The sequence below is a fragment of the Oncorhynchus gorbuscha genome, unplaced genomic scaffold, assembly GCF_021184085.1.
Source record: "Oncorhynchus gorbuscha isolate QuinsamMale2020 ecotype Even-year unplaced genomic scaffold, OgorEven_v1.0 Un_scaffold_2777, whole genome shotgun sequence".
NCBI lineage: Eukaryota > Metazoa > Chordata > Actinopteri > Salmoniformes > Salmonidae > Oncorhynchus > Oncorhynchus gorbuscha.
Window position 1 is genome coordinate 15,420 of NW_025747197.1, and position 12,181 is coordinate 27,600.

The following is a 12,181-nucleotide window of genomic DNA, read 5'->3' on the forward strand; positions in this document are numbered from 1 at the left end:
TGTCCTCCCCAGCAAAAAGTGTCTGAAATGTTTTAGAAACACTACCACAGCAAGAAGCTCATTCTTGGTAGTTTAATACTTCCTCTCCTGTTTTGACCTTGCCAGACTGGCATATGCTACTACTCTCTCTCTCTCTACCCTCGTGTTTCTGGGAGAGGACTGACCCTATGTCACATGCATCAGTATCCATTATGAAATCTAGATTTCGGTCTGGGAAGGCAAGTATGGGGGATGTGGTAAGCTTGGACTTTAATTCATTAAAAGGCCACTTCACACGCTGCGTTCCACTCAAACATTTCCCCCTTATCCTTCAATCTGTAGAAAGGCTCCACCGCCGTAGCTGCAAAATCTGGTAGGAACCTCCTGTAGTGTTGACTCCAGGCCTAAAAGCTTATTGCGTCTGTCAGTGACTTGGGACTAGGCCATAACCTGACTGTCTCTGTTTTCATGGGGTCAGTGGACCCTCCCTCAGCCTGAGATGATGTGTCCCAGGTAGCTCACCTGTGACCTGAACAAATGGCACTTAGATGGCTTCACCTTAAGTCCCGCCTGCTCCAATCTGCTGAAAACCTCGTCTAAACGCTTCACATGCTCTTGGAATGTACGACCAAACACTACGATGTCGTCTAAGTACACCGAACATGTTGTCCACTGTAAATCAGCCAAAACTTGGTTCATGAGATGCTGGAAGCTGCTTGGAGAATTTGTCAACCCAAACCCCACCACCTGGAATTTTAAAAGCCCTCGCTTTGTCACAAAAACAGTTTTGCAACAGTTTTGCAATGGAAAAACGGGGTAATTCTCGACTTGCCAGTACCCACTGGCTAAGTCTAAAATGGAAAACCACTGAGCACCGGCAAGCGAGTCCAAGGTCTAGTCGATCCTAGAGGCAGAGGAACCTTGCTTGTCCCACACATGTTCACTTTGTATTGGGAAGTGTCTTTGCTTTCCAGCAATTCTAGCTGCCTCATCGGATCAAGCTCTGTAGTAATGCTCATTTCCTCCAACGTTTTTGGTACTGCCTTGTACAGGTGCATACAAATATCACCGCACCCAATGTCTCGTGCCAGCGAATCACATGTGCGCAGACTATAATCTGGATAAGACGTCGAAGCTAGCTTTCTTAAATTATGCCCAAAATCATGAATGCACTCACCAACTTTACGTTTTCTGTCCTGAAAAAAAAGGCATGATTCCAGTCAGCATGTTCTGGCAGCTCAAAAGCCTCTGCAAAGCCACTTGGTTGTACAACGCTGTTGTAATCGTTCTTTGTATCCTGAGGTAAAGTACTACAACATCTCTGAGCATTTCCCCTCAGCAAAAGCATGAGAAAGTTCAAACGATCTGCCGCTCACCATCCATTCACTTGAGCTGCTAACTCAAAGTGTTCAATCCAAACAGTCCATTCAACTTCTTTCCCATCTAAAGATTATGGCATGAACATCGCCCTGTCAATCCGCCTGTCCATGGCACCCGGCTGATCCACTACCAGCTGTCGGTGGTTGTTGATTGCTGTTCCCGGGTTGTTCGACTTCTCCCTCCATTTTCCCACACAGCTAACCAGCTAAAATTAGCCAAGCTCGCGAGTTGCTGTTAGCTAGTTGACGTGCTGATCCCACCGCTGCCACCAATTTCTAACGAACCTGTAAGGCCACCGAAACTAGCACATTGTTTGTGGACTTGTGTAAACAGTCTAGGACACTGATTTCCCAAGGAATAGTCATTGTGTATTATATTTGAATGAATAGACAGCACACGCCTTCCCAAAAACTCCCCCAGCATGCCTTCTGCATCCTCACAGCAACTCATTTGCATAACATTGTGTGATAGGCTGAGAGACTTTCGAATGTGTAAAACATTACATTATGACACTTTGATAAACTAGAAATAATAGTTTGCAGACTTGATGCACAGACAATGAATGCAATATATACCATATTGTAACTGAATATATACATATTAAATTTAAATATTAAATTCAATTAAAATATAATTTTAAAACTAAATGCAATATTCATTCAATCCAGTTTGAAATCATGAGTCACAAGTTCAAGTGTGTGTGTGTGTGTGTGTGTGTGTGTGTGTGTGTGTGTGTGTGTGTGTGTGTGTGTGTGTGTGTGTGTGTGTGTGTGTGTGTGTGTGTGTGTGTGTGTGTGTGTGTGTGTGTGTGTGTGTGTGTGTGTGTGTGTGTGTGAGGGTAATATTTTACCTTGAAAAATAAAAACTTTTGTATGAAACACTGTAGCAGGCAATTTTAGTGATGAAATAAACAACGACTGCTCCAGGCAGGAGGTTAGATGCACCACCTACCATATGGCACAGGGAGACCTCAAACAACTGCACAGTATGGTATAGACTCATCTGAATTGATGAGTAAAATGAATCATAATTACTTTGTCAAACATGTGTATAGACTTTGATGAATATTTTTATTGGTTTGAAGTCACTAGCTAGGTCTTTTAATTTTTTTTTAACCTTAGTCATAGGCCGTGGCGATTTTATCATGTAAATCTTGGTGGGGCTAACGCCCCAATTTCTTTTTAGATGCATGCCAGCAAAGACAATACACACCATTAAACAATACATTAATTGCACTATAACAGCGACAAGTGGTGCCCACAAACTGTTAGGGCCAACATAAAGCTGTCCCAATAGCAGAACTTTCTTTCCAGGACTTACCACTGCTACACCTGGCAATCAGCAGAGCCTTGTAATGGCAGCGAAACAGTTAATTCAGCCTCGTTTACTGCCCTTTTAAAAAAACATAGCTGATATGGCTGACTTGCTTAAACAAATGTGGTTTCTACTCACAATTGAGATATACAAACTATGGCATATGGGAACGATGAGCGGATAAGAGGCATTCCGTAATTTCATTTGAGACATTAATGAGCGAGCAACTACAGACGTAGTCAATATAACTATGTGTTCAGCACTTTTGAAATGTACAGTGGCAGAATGCAGAACATGGGATGCTCTTACAGTGTTTTCCCTGTACACCAAGTCAGATCAAGGAGGCATATAAACAGACAATGAAACCTCTTACAATATTAGATGATGACATTTCTCAAAAACAGGTTATAGGCTACATGTGCATCACCATCGAGACAGAATAGTAACGTCAGGCGAAATTAAGAGGTGAAAATAGACCAAATTATTAGGGTGAGGCACATGGGCTACTAACAGCTTACTACACAACATACACTTAGTATTACTTTCTTAGCTACATTATATATATATATATATATCTCCCTACCATATTACATGGTTTATGCAGCAGCATACAATACATTTTTGGACTCACTTTGGCCTTAGATTTGGGGGTCAATCAGGCGCAATGCTCTGTATTTTCTGCTTGTTTACCCCACCACCACCACCACCACAGAAAGCACTGAGCTAGGCTCAAACCCCTGCATTTTGGAGCTGCCTTACTCAAGAAAGCAAAAGAGACCATGTTTGTATGCGACTTTATTAACTCATTTATTTTATTTTGTTACATTGTTTGCAAACTGATATGTGACACATATTAATGCCAAAATAACAAGCAAAACAGGCATTTTATGGGGCTCAAAACTTGACGGACCGCCGCTGGTCATAGGCTAAATCCAACATATTGTTTTCAATCGAGTGGCTCAACAGGCACATTTAAGTTTTACTTTCACTTTTACATCATGTCATGTCTGCTAGGCAGGCAGGCTAAAGACAGCCACAGTGAGTCAACATACTACACGACTGTCTTGTCTGAAGCTACAAAAAAACTAGCAAAAAGGCTCAAACTTTTAGAGCGTCTCTTTGACGGAAGCGATACTCTGCGCAGTTTCACCAAGTAGGTTATTCTGTTGCACAGGCTGTTGTCTGGGTGGCGCAAAACTCTTCTTTTAAAGATGCAATCATGTTTATCACAAGTTACTGGTATGTTATGTGTGCTGATTACAAACCAGAATTTCACAATAAAACATAATGTTACGACACTGCTAATAAATAATAAGAAATTCGCACAAGTAGGCTGCGTTTTCGTACACCATAACTGTAATATGTGATTGCAGAAGACCTATTTTCAGGTCCATAACATTATGGTACATTTATAATAATAATAATAATAATAATATATGCCATTTAGCAGACGCTTTTATCCAAAGCGACTTACAGTCATGTGTGCATACATTCTACGTATTTGAGCTGTGTGTGTGGGTGGGTGGCTTTAGCATAACAAATAGGGAGTTTCCAGGGTTGGGTAGGTTACATGTAGTCAGTTACTCCCCAACCCTTGGGGTTTCCACTTCTGCCTCCCAATGATGACGTTATAGGCCTATTGTATTGGCAAGGAGAGAGATTTTAACAGCTGAAATTGTATGTCGTAACCCTCACTTCTCCCCTTTATTTTGGCATCATTTTATTTTAAGGGCTTTACATAAATCACACATTTACATTTACATTTAAGTCATTTAGCAGACCCTCTTACATAACATAATTCCCACATAGGGATTAAATGACACATTTAAAAGTGCATGTAAACTGAGTAACTGTTATTGTAAATGCATCACGTTCAATGTCAATAGGGTTATGTTGATCCATTTAGAATGTTAACCTCTAACCTGGACACTAGTTCACTTTCACCTGTATGATGTCTGGTTTTCCAAATGAACAGCTACAAAAAAGTGGGAGAGTTTCTTGTGTTGATGCCGGACAAGTCCACTATACCTGACTCCATCACATGCATCCTATGGAAGTATGGCTTGAACAAGACAGCAGAGTTTGACAAGGATTTTGGGCTGTAGACCTATGGGGGCTTCGAACGTGGCACAACCATGGACCAGGCTACTGGAGAGCTGAGAATCACCAGTTTGATGAAAACAGACAATGGAGTTTACACAACTTATTGTGGGACATGTACATATACACTGTCTGTTTTCAGTAAGCGTGTGTGTATGTGTGTACGGTATGTGTGTGTGCATGTTGGTTCCTTTGTTTGCTGTGTGTGTGTGTGTGTGTGTGTGTGTGTGTGTGTGTGTGTGTGTGTGTGTGTGTGTGTGTGTGTGTGTGTGTGTGTGTGTGTGTGTGTGTGTGTGTGTGTGTGTGTGTGTGTGTGTGTGTGTGTGTGTGTGGCTCAAGCAATGTTCCTGCTTTTCTTTGAGTCTCTCCTGGATTTACAGAGGCAGTCCCCAAACCCACAATCACTTCTTCCTGTAACTCCTACAAAACCTGTTTTTAAACGCAGCCTAATAGAGATTAAAAGAAAGAGAGAAACAGAGAACACAAACAGATTGTAAAGAATGAGAACGAGCGAAAGAAAGAGTGTGTGTGCTATGTGACATACTTATCCATTTCCATCCACAGACACAGTATCACAACCTGAAGTCACCTGTGAATGGAACAGTACCATGTCACCATCGACTGAAGCATATCTGTCACTTTGCCCGATCTAAACCCTTTATATCTGCATACCCTTTGAATTCCCCTTGCCTCTCTCTTGTTTTAAGTAACCAAGGCAAAGTGAATGGAGATTCTGAGAGAAGTGACCCCCAGCTGATACTCTCCAATCCAGCACCAACATCTCTGGTTCTCTAGTTATGATACGCAAAGTTTTTATTTTTATTTAACCATTATTCAACCAGGCAAGTCAGATAAGAATAAATTCTTATTTACAACGACGGCCTACCAAAAGACCTCCTGCAGGGACAGGGGCCTGGGATTAAAATAAATACAATATACAGTTGGAAGTCGGAAGTTTACAGACACCTTACATTTAAACACAGTTTTTCACAATTCCTGACATTTAATCCTAGTACAAATTCCCTGTCTTAGATCAGTTAGGATCACCACTTTATTTTAAGAATGTGAAATGTCAAAATAATAGTATAGAGGATGATTTATTTCATCACATTCCCAGTGGGTCAGAAGTTTACATACACTCAATTAGTATTTGGTAGCATTGCCTTTAAATTGTTTAACTTGGGTCAAACATTTATGGTAGCCTTCCACAAGCTTCCCACAATAAGTTGTGTGAATTTTGGCCCATTCCTCATGACTTAGCTGGTGTAACGGAGTCAGGTTTGTAGGCCTCCTTGCTCACACACGCTTTTTCAGTAATGCCCACAAATGTTCTATAGGGTTGAGGTCAGGGCTTTGTGATGGCCACTCCAATACCTTGACTTTGTTGTCCTTAAGCCATTTTGCCACAACTTTGAAGTTGCTTGGGGTCATTGTCCATTTGGAAGACCCATTTGCGACCAAGCTTTAACTTGAGATGTCTTGAGATTTTGCTTCAATATATACACATATTTTTCCTACCTCGTGATGCTATCTATTTTGTGAAGTTCACCAGTCCCTCCAACAGCAAAGCACACCCACAGCATGATGCTGCCACCCCCATACTTCACGGTTGGGATGTTGTATTTGTAAAGCCTCCCCCTTTTACGTCCAAACATAACAATGGTCATTATGGCAAACAGTTCTATTTTTCTTTCATAAGACCAGAGGACATTTCTCCAAAAAAGTACGATCTTTGTCCCCAAGTGCAGTTGCAAACCATAGGTTGGCTTTTTTTATGGCCGTTTTGGAGCAGTGGATTCTTCCTTGCTGAGCAGCCTTACAGGTTATGTCGATATATGACTCGTTTTACTGTGGATATAGATACCTTTGTATCTGTTTCCTCCAGCATCTTAACAAGGTCCTTTGCTGTTGTTCTCTGATTGATTTGCACTTTTCGCACCAACATACGTTCATCTCTATGAGACAGAACGCGTCTCCTTCCTGAGCGGTATGACGGCTGTGTGGTCCCATGGTGCTTATACTTGCATACTATTGTTTGTACAGATGAACGTGGTACCTTCAGTTTGGCAATTGCTCCCAAGGATGAACCAGACTTGTGGAGGTCTACATTTTTTTTCTGAGGTCTTGGCTGATTTCTTTTGATTATCCCATGATGTCTAGCAAAGAGGCACTGAGTTTGAAGGTAGGCCTTGAAATGCATCCACAGGTACACCTCCTCAAATTATGTCCATTAGCCTATCAGAAGCTTTTAAAGCCATGCCATAATTTTCTGGAATTTTCCAAGCTGTTTAAAGGTACAGACAACTTTGTGTATGTAAACTTCTGACCCACTGGAATTGTGATACAGTGAATTATATGTGAAACAATTGTTGGAAATATTACTTGTGCACAAAAATTACTCATGCTAAAAGGAGATGTCCTAACCGACTTCCCAAAACTATAATTTGTTAACAAGAAATTTGTGGAGTGGTTAAAAAACACATTTTAATGACTCCAACCTAAGTGTATGTAAACTTTTGTCTTCAACTGTAAATATAGGACAAAACACAAATCACAACAAGAGAGACAACACTACATAAAGATAGACCTAAGACAACAACGTAGCAAGGCAGCAACACATGACAACACAGCATGGTAGCACCACAAACGTGGTACAAACATTATTGGGCACAGTCAACAGCATCACACAAAGCAGCCACAACTGTCTGTAAGAGTGTCCAGGATTGAGTCTTTGAATGAAGAGATAAAACTGTCCAGTTTGATTGTTTGTTGCAGCTGTTGTAGCTGCAGCGAACTGCAAAGAGGAGCGACCCAGGGATGCGTGTGCTTTGGGGACCTTTAACAGAATGTGACTGGCAGAACGGGTGTTGTATGTGGAGGGCTGCAGTAGATGTCTCAGATAGGGGGGAGTGAGTCCTAAGAGGGTTTTATAAATAAGCATCAACCAGTGGGTCTTGCGACGGATATACAGAGATGACCAGTTTACAGAGGAGTATAGAGTGCAGTGATGTGTCCTATAAGGAGCATTGGTGGCAAATCTGATGGCCAAATGGTAAAGAACATCTAGCCGCTCGAGAGCACCCTTTCCTGCCGATCTAACTTTAGCCTGGAGCTTTGATATGTGCTGATAGAAGGACAGTGCACCGTCTAGCCATACTCCCAAGTACTTGTATGAGGTAACCCTCAGTGGTAGTAATAACACCTGTGGGAAGAGGGGAATTCTTCTTACCAAACAACATAACCTTTGTTTTGGAGGTGTTCAGAACAAGGTTAAGGGTAGAGAAAGCTTGTTGGATACTACGAAGTGCCTGGATACAGCCCTTAGCCATGGTATATTGGCAATATACCACAAACCCCAGAGGTTACCCACACCAGCAAGGCTGTGATAACCAGAGAGAGTGAGGAAGAGAAGCTGTTACTAAATGAGGCAGGATCTACTGATAACACAGGTGATGTGAGTAACAGCCACCTCAAATGAAATTACCCGAATCAGGGCCGGAATTCCAATGACTTCCAGCATAGATCTCAAGTGAGGACACTGAGTAATGTATAATGGAAACAGAGGGAGAAAGAGAGAGAGAAGTGAATTAAGAGAGTGGGGGGGAGGAGGAGTCCATGTCACAGGCTCATCTCACCCCCTCCAAAGCCCCCTCGGATGTCACATACCAGCAATGGATACACAGTGGGAGAGAGGATTATGGGACTGGATCTGGCCAGGAGTCACATGACACAAGGGTCAGAGGTTATGATGCAGAGACTGGGGAGATGGAGAGACAGAGGGAGAGAATGAGGAAGATGAAGAGGGAGACACAAAGGAAAGACGAGATGGAGGAAGAGGGAAGATAAGATGGAGAGGGGGAGGAAGAGGGAAGATAAGATGGAGAGGGGGAGGAAGAGGGAAAGCAGAGGTAGAGGAGGAAGGAAGAGGAAGGATATACTGTATTTAGATTCTCTACTGGGAAGGTTTGTTTCCCATTCAGTAAACTCATCTCTCTTTTTCAATCTCTTTCTGTCTATTATGTATCATATTGTTATCCTGTTATGTAATGTGCTGTCATGTTTAGCCTAGGCTACTATAATTATCATTTTTCAACTTAGATGTCATGTTTGTCATTTATTATCATGTCTTGTCCCTGTGCTCCCCATTCTATTCGTTTCCCTCTGCTGGTCTTATTAGGTTCTTTCCCTCTTTCTATCCCTCTCTCTCCCCCTCCCTCTCTCACTCTCTCGCTCTCTCTTCTCTCTATCGTTCCGTTCCTGCTCCCAGCTGTTCCTATTCCCCTAATCATCATTTAGTCTTCCCACACCTGTTCCCGATCCTTTCCCCTGATTAGAGTCCCTATTTCTTCCTTTGTGTTCCGTTCCTGTCCTGTCGGTTCCTTGTTTAGAATTCACCGTGCTGTGATTGTGTATCGCCCTGTCCTGTCGTGTTTTTGCCTTCATCAGATGCTGCGTGTGAGCAGGTGTCTCTGTCAGCTACGGCCTGCGCCTACCCGAAGCGACCTGCAGTCTGTGGCCGCTTCTCCTGTTATTCCCCTCTACAGACTAGAGGATTTCTGTTATTCCCTGTTTGGACATTTCCTGTTAAGGATTCTGGATTTGTCGTTTTCTGTTTGGACTTGAATAAACTCTGTTTCTGTTAAGTCGCTTTTGGGTCCTCTTTCACCAGCATGACAGAAGGAACCGACCAAGGAATGGACCCAGCGACTTCAGACGCTCGTTACACTGCCGTCAAGATCCAAGGAGCCATGCTCGGCAGACACGAGCAGGAATTGTCTGCTGCTCGCCATGCCGTGGAGAACCTGGCCGCTCAGGTTTCCGAGCTCTCTGGACAGTTCCAGAGTCTACGTCTCGTGCCACCTGTTACTTCCTGGTCTGCCGAGCCTCCAGAACCTAGGGTTAATAACCCACCTTGCTACTCCGGGCAGCCCACTGAGTGCCGCTCCTTTCTCACGCAGTGTGAGATTGTGTTCTCTCTCCAACCCAACACATACTCTAGAGAGAGAGCTCGGGTTGCTTACGTCATTTCACTCCTTACTGGCCGGGCTCGAGAATGGGGCACAGCTATCTGGGAGGCAAGGGCTGATTGCTCTAACAAGTTCCAGAACTTTAAAGAGGAGATGATTCGGGTTTTTGACCGTTCAGTTTTTGGTAGGGAGGCTTCTAGGGCCCTGGCTTCCTTATGCCAAGGTGAACGGTCCATAACGGATTATTCTATTGAGTTTCGCACTCTTGCTGCCTCTAGTGAGTGGAACGAGCCGGCGCTGCTCGCTCGTTTTCTGGAGGGACTCCACGCAGTGGTTAAGGATGAGATTCTCTCCCGGGAGGTTCTTTCAGATGTGGACTCTTTGATTGCTCTCGCCATCCGCATAGAACGACGGGTAGATCTTCGTCACCGGGCTCGTGGAAGAGAGCTCGCATCAACGGTGTTTCCCTGCTCCGCATCGCAACCATCTCCCTCCTCTGGCTTTGAGACTGAGCCCATGCAGCTGGGAGGGATTCGCATCTCGACTAAGGAGAGGGAACGGAGGATCACCAACCGCCTGTGCCTCTATTGCGGAGTTGCTGGACATTTTGTTAATTCATGTCCAGTAAGAGGCCAGAGCCCATCAGTAAGCGGAGGGCTACTGGTGAGCGCTACTACTCAGGTCTCTTCATCTAGATCTTGTACTACTATGTCGGTCCATCTACGCTGGACCGGTTCGGGTGCTACATGCAGTGCCTTGATTGACTCTGGGGCTGAGGGTTGTTTCATGGACGAAGCATGGGTTCGGAAACATAACATTCCTTTCAGACCGTTAGACAAGCCTACGCCCATGTTTGCCTTAGATGGTAGTCATCTTCCCAGTATCAAATTTGAGACACTACCTTTAACTCTCACAGTATCTGGTAACCACAGTGAGACTATTTCTTTTTGATTTTCCGTTCACCGTTTACACCTGTTGTTTTGGGTCATCCCTGGCTAGTATGTCATAATCCTTCTATTAATTGGTCTAGTAATTCTATCCTATCCTGGAACGTTTCTTGTCATGTGAAGTGTTTAATGTCTGCCATCCCTCCCGTTTCTTCTGTCCCTACTTCTCAGGAGGAACCTGGCGATTTGACAGGAGTGCCGGAGGAATATCATGATCTGCGCACGGTCTTCAGTCGGTCCCGAGCCAACTCCCTTCCTCCTCACCGGTCGTATGATTGTAGTATTGATCTCCTTCCGGGGACCACTCCTCCTCGAGGTAGACTATACTCTCTGTCGGCTCCCGAACGTAAGGCTCTCGAGGATTATTTGTCTGTGTCTCTTGACGCCGGTACCATAGTGCCTTCTTCCTCTCCGGCCGGGGCGGGGTTCTTTTTGTTAAGAAGAAGGACGGTACTCTGCGCCCCTGCGTGGATTATCGAGGGCTGAATGACATAACGGTTAAGAATCGTTATCCGCTTCCCCTTATGTCATCAGCCTTCGAGATTCTGCAGGGAGCCAGGTGCTTTACTAAGTTGGACCTTCGTAACGCTTACCATCTCGTGCGCATCAGAGAGGGGGACGAGTGGAAAACGGCGTTTAACACTCCGTTAGGGCATTTTGAGTACCGGGTTCTGCCGTTCGGTCTCGCCAATGCGCCAGCTGTTTTTCAGGCATTAGTTAATGATGTTCTGAGAGACATGCTGAACATCTTTGTTTTTGTCTATCTTGACGATATCCTGATTTTTTCTCCGTCACTCGAGATTCATGTTCAGCACGTTCGACGTGTTCTACAGCGCCTTTAGAGAATTGTCTCTACGTAAAGGCTGAGAAGTGCTCTTTTCATGTCTCCTCCGTTACTTTTCTCGGTTCCGTTATTTCCGCTGAAGGCATTCAGATGGATTCCGCTAAGGTCCAAGCTGTCAGTGATTGGCCCGTTCCAAGGTCACGTGTCGAGTTGCAGCGCTTTTTAGGTTTCGCTAATTTCTATCGGCGTTTCATTCGTAATTTCGGTCAAGTTGCTGCCCCTCTCACAGCTCTTACTTCTGTCAAGACGTGTTTTAAGTGGTCCGGTTCCGCCCAGGGAGCTTTTGATCTTCTAAAAGAACGTTTTACGTCCGCTCCTATCCTCGTTACTCCTGACGTCACTAGACAATTCATTGTCGAGGTTGACGCTTCAGAGGTAGGCGTGGGAGCCATTCTATCCCAGCGCTTCCAGTCTGACGATAAGGTTCATCCTTGCGCTTATTTTTCTCATCGCCTGTCGCCATCTGAGCGCAACTATGATGTGGGTAACCGTGAACTGCTCGCCATCCGCTTAGCCCTAGGCGAATGGCGACAGTGGTTGGAGGGGGCGACCGTTCCTTTTGTCGTTTGGACAGACCATAAGAACCTTGAGTACATCCGTTCTGCCAAACGACTTAATGCCCGTCAAGCTCGTTGGGCGTTGTTTTTCGC